The sequence below is a fragment of the Salmo trutta genome, chromosome 36 (genome assembly GCF_901001165.1).
Source record: "Salmo trutta chromosome 36, fSalTru1.1, whole genome shotgun sequence".
Taxonomy (NCBI): domain Eukaryota; kingdom Metazoa; phylum Chordata; class Actinopteri; order Salmoniformes; family Salmonidae; genus Salmo; species Salmo trutta.
Genome location: NC_042992.1, coordinates 28,407,173 through 28,413,172, shown reverse-complemented (window position 1 = coordinate 28,413,172; position 6,000 = coordinate 28,407,173).

Here is a 6,000-nt window from a genome sequence, read left to right as displayed (position 1 = left end):
AACTTGATTATTCTTTTTAATAAACTCAGTCGGGGTCTCAACTAACTGTTGAGAGATAGAATAGTAGAATACACAAGCCCATGTCAGCATTGTTTTCTATTGCTAGGTATGCTGTCTGGCCGAATTAATGATCGGGCATGCAGGGCACTTGCCCAGTCCTCCAGGGGGCCCACATTGATTTAGTTAGTCACTCAGATATCATATGAAAATGGCATTTGTTTTGGCAAAATCTGTAGATTTGCAGGAAATTTGCTTTAAAAATGCAACATTTTCTCTTCACCCTATGGCAAAATGTGTAGAATTTCAGGAAATTTGCAGAAAACTGTAAAATGTTCTCTCCACCCCATGGCAAAATGAGCAGAATCACATTTAATTGGTTTTAAAATGGTTACATTATCTCACCATCTTATGGCAAAATGTGTAGAATTGCAAAAAACATTCTTTAAAACTATAACATGTTGTACTCTTGGCAAAATGTGTAGAACTGCAGGAAATATACTCTAAAATATATATTTTTTCTCTTCACCGCCAAGAGGGGGCCCCTCAAATGTGTTGACAGCGAGGTGGGGGTGCCCTCCAACCAAATCTCGCTTACGGCCCCAAAAAGGCTAGGGTTGGCCCTGATCTGGTCAGATAACAACATTAAACCAGTTAGATGTTTATATTGTTTTATAGTCAGTATGCGACCTGACGTCCCTGTAAGTAAAGATGGTACGGTAATGTTTGCGGTCAATTCAAGAATTAGTTAAAAGTTCTATGCTGCAAAGAATGGGTACATTTAAGTTCATGATTTAGTAGACAAGATGTTATAGGATCATACACCAGGTTAATAGATGTATCTCTATTTTTAGTAAGATTCCTGGTCATTATTAAGATTATTCGAAAAAAGACAGTGTTGTCAATACTAGGCCTAACTCGCTTTCAAACCAAGTTGCATAAACTATGGAGCAAGCTGAAGATGGAAAGATATTCTTCAACTCTTGGTAGGACAATGGATCTTTCCTTTAAAAATAAATAGTTTTGTATATGTTACACTACCAAGGTGTAAGATCAAAACACATGGACCCAGATTTACTAAGCATTTGCAGAGGTCTGTTTAAACAGTAAGGGATTAAACACATTAAAACATGAAATTGTGATTATTTACAATGTAACCTACTGCTTTATCATTTCTTCTGTCTTCATTTTACCTTAACATGTTAACCTTTTGATTATGCAAACCTTTGCAAAAAAAATTGTGCAAACATTGATTAAGCAATTTTTCATCCACCAAGATAACTCTAATCACAAGTAAACACCATTAACCTCTCATACAACTGTCCTCCAGTAAGCATATCTGTCAATGGTGAAACAGTTCATTCACTCCTGAAAGAAATGAGAAGAAGAGGAAACACTCCCTCTACTGGGTAAGCAACACTTCAAGCAGCAGTAATAGGCCCTCATCCTTTCATCTCACCAACAAACCAGTATCAGGGAATGGTACAAAGTGGAAATGTTACGTGAGGGATTACTTGATAAGGATAACTAATGTAGTCATACTATACCACTTTTTTTGTATAATGAGGTGAGATTCTCAGAGCTAATTATTAAAAACACAAGTTCATTAAAACCAGGAGCAAGAGAATAGTACACAGTTACAATGCAACAGTAGTCTATTTCATTTCCAGTTTCCAGTTTCCAGTTCCCCAAGGAAGGGACAAAAATGTTATAGAGTTCAGATTAGTAGGTCAGTCAATGAAAATCTCAGTACAATCAATGATGCACCTACATCTTTTGAATCTTCTTTAGAAATATTTTGGCACATTTTGGAAACATTCTTGCTTGGCCACTTTATAAGAGGTTTTAAAGGCAGTTTCTTAATATAGCTATTTGCACTCCATTACAAAAACTCTGAAGGTCCTTGTTGCTGCTAGTTAATCTGAGTTCCATTAGAACGACCAATAAGGGGTCCTCAAAGCTCAGACATCCACACCCTACTTCCACACTGTTGTTTAGATTGTTGAGAATCCATTCAAAAACTGCAGAAGTCATACCAGTGAAAACAGAAACTACTATCCTTTTGTTAAATAAACCTAAAAGAAAAACTTACATTTCTGAGCGTTTCTTTTAGTTTGATGTTCTCGTCTTACATTAAAATGTTGGTCATTTAGCAGGCCAGACGCTCTTATCCAGAGAGACTTACAGTCAGTGTATTCAACTAACCATGTTTCTAAAGATCAAATCACTGAGAACAATTGTATAGAAAAACATACACAAATTATAATTATAAAACACCCATCTAAAATAGTACTTCTGTTGAGCCTTGTCAGCTGGGGTAGAGCTACCACCATAAGTGCAAAGCCTGAGACAGAGGGGATGAGTGAATGTGGTCTGAACTCTGTGGAGGAGGCTGTACTGTAGATTGGACAGTGCCTTGTGATCAATCAGTGACTCAGCAGGAATGGTGCTGGAATGTACAGTACCAGTCAAAAGTTTGGATACACCTACTCATTCAAGTGTTTTTCTTTATTTTTTACTATTTTCGACATTGTAGAACAGTGAAGACATCAAAACTATGAAATAACACATATGGAATCATGTAGTAACCAAAAAAGTGTTTAAACAAATCAAAACGGTAGTAGGCTTAATTACCAACAACGACGAGACAGCCTACAGGGAGGAGGTGAGGGCTCTCGGAAGTGTGGTGTCAGGAATATAACCTCTTACTCAACGTCAACAAAACAAAGGAGATGATCGTGGACTTCAGGAAACAGCAGAGGGAGCACCCCCCTATCCACATCGACGGGACAGCAGTGGAGAAAGTGGAAAGTTAAGTTCCTTGACGTATATATCACTGACAAACTGAAATGGTTCACCCACACATACAGTGTGGTGAAGAAGGCGAAACAGAGCCTCTTCAACCTCAGGAGGCTGAAGAAATTTGGCTTGTCACCTAAAACCCTCACAAACTTTTACAGATGGACAATTGAGAGCATCCTGTCGGGCTGTATCACCGCCTGGTACGGCAACTGAGGGTGGTGCGGTCTGCACAACACATCACCGGGGGAAAACTACCTGCCCTCCAGGACAGCTACAGCACCCGATGTCACAGGAAGGCCAAAAAGATCATCAAGGACAACAACCACCCGAGCCAATGCCTGTTCACCCCGCAACCATGCAGAAGGAGAGGTCAGTACAGGTGCCTCAAAGCTGGGACCGAGAGACTGAAAAACAGCTTTCACTACTGTTAAACAGCGATCACTAGCACAGAGAGGCTACTGCCTACATACAGACTTGAAATCATTGGCCACTTTAATAAATGGAACACAGGTCACTTTAATAATGCCACTTTAATTTTACATATCTGGCATTACTCATCTCATATGTATATACTGTATTCTATACTATATATTGCATCTTAGCCTATGCCACTCTGACATTGCTCATCCATATATTTATATATTCTTATTCCATTCCTGTACTTAGATTTGTGTGTATTAGATATTTGTTGTGTAATTGTTAGATATTACTTGTTAGATATTGCTGCACTGTCGGAACTAGAAGCACAAGCATTTCGCGACACTTGCAATAACATCTGCTAACCATGTGTATGTGACTGTCACGGTTGTCGTCTGGAATGGAGGACCAAAACGCAGCAGGAATGTGGATGCTCATCTTGATATTTATTTAAACCAAGAACACACCAAAATAACAAACAACGAAGAACGAACGATCAACAAAACAGTCTTGTAAGGCTCACACACGCAAAACAAGAAACAATCTCCCACAAACACTAAACCCAAACACATACCCATATATAGGACTCTCAATCAGAGGCAACGAGAAAGCACCTGCCTCCAATTGAGCCACCCATTAACCGAAACATAGAACTACAACTAACTAGACTAAACATAGAAATACGTTAACAAGGAACAGTGCCCAAAAACCCTGGAATACATAAATCAAATACCCTTCTACAAAAACACCACCCCAAACCACATAAAACAAATACCCTCTGCCACGTCCTGACCAAACTGCAATAACAAATAACCCTTATACTGGTCAGGACGTGACAGTGACAAATACAATTTGATTTGAAGAGAAATTATAGATAAAACGTATCGGTGCTCATCGGCCATTGGACATAAACATTACACAAGTTGTAATTCGCAAATTCACGAATGAGTAGTTTGTAAGGAATCAGTGGCTAACCGCAGGCATTGCAAAGCAATCACTATTTTACTTCCCCTGCCTGCTATTCGGTGGAGAGGGTGTGTGGTCCAAATCTGTGTTTAAGGGTCTTTTCCAAGCTTCAAAGGATAAACATTCACATGCAACACCATGGGGCAGAAAAGGTTGAATACATTGGCTATTCTGTCAATCAAGCATGACTTCTGCCGCGTTCAAAACAACTGGAAACTCGGAACTGGGAAATCTCAGACTTCAAGAAAAAAACGAGCTCCGACTGGGAAAATAAGTTTTGAACGGTCATCCAAATCGGAGTTCCAAGTTGGGAACTCTGGACTCTTTCTAGAGCTCCGACCTGAAGATCACTGACGTCATGATTCAACCTTGTTTTTTTCTGAGTTCCAAATTGTCTTGAAAGCACCATAAATCCAGAGAACAACAGACTTTGATGACAAAGTTTCATGACAAAATTTGGCCACAAGAAGGACCGGCGCGCCACATTCCTATTCAAGTAAGCACAGCACAACCATGTGAGTCCAAAAATGTATTGTATAATGCTGCATAAATTATGTGATATGCTAGAGAGATATGTATACTGTAGCTAAGAAAGTAATACTAAGTGTATGTTGTGTAGTAAGCTGTTAGTAACCCATGTGCCTCACCCTAATAATTTGATCCCTTTCCCCCTCATAACTTAGCCTACTGTTCTGAGTTGGTGGTGCCCATTAAGCCTAAAGCCTGTTTTAGAGAAATGTCATCATTGAATATTGTAAGAGCTTTCATTTTCTGCTTATATGGCCCCTTTATTTATACTACGGTTCTGACTTGGTTTACAGGGAGAATACTGTAAGAATGGCCCATGTTCTAAATTCTGTCGCTGTACATTTCAAAAGTGCTAAACAAATATTTATATTGACTACGTCCGTCTTAGCTCGCTCATTAATGTCTTAATCGAAATTACAGATTGCCTCTTATCTGCTCATCGTTCCATTATGCCCTAGTTTGTACATCTAAATTGTCAGTAGAAACCACATTTGTTTAAACAATTCAGCCATATCAGCTATGTTTTAAAAAAAAGGCAGTAAATGAGGCTGAATGAACTGTTTTGTTGCCAGACAAGGCTCCGCTGATAGCCAGGTGTTCACTCCATGGTGTGGAAAAGAACATTTATTTTGTAAATGTAGTGGCTTTGCTGGCATGCATAAAAAATAATTGTTTGCCCCTCCAAAATGTACATGCTAAAATCGCCAATGTTTCTTCTAACTAGCTTGGTAAGCGATAGGTTTGTACTAGCTATGCTGATGATCATTAATGTTTTCACTGAGACTGGATTCCCCAATAGACATGCTATTCAGCTGCCCATGATTGCCTGAGCTTAGTGTAAGTAGATCCCATTGAAATAGCACCGCTTCTAACAGTCATTTGAGAAACCAAGGCTGTTAAGTCTGCCGATATAAATGTGGTGATTGACAGAGTCGAAAGCCTTGGCCAGGTCGATGAATACAGCTGCACAGTATTGTCTTTTATCGATGGCGGTTATGATATCGTTTAGGACCTTAAGTGTGGCTGAGGTGCACCCATTACTAGCTCAGAAACCAGATTGCATAGCGGAGAAGGTACGCTGGGATTCGAAATGGTCGGTGATCTGTTTGTTAACTTGGCTTTCGAAGACCTTAGAAAGGCAGGGTAGGATATATATAGGTCTGTAACCGTTTGGGTCTAGAGTGTCTCCCCCTTTGAAGGGTGGGATGACCGCGGCAGCTTTCCAATCTTTGGGGATCTCAGACGATACGAAATAGATGTTAAACAGGCTAGTAATAGGGGTTGCAACAA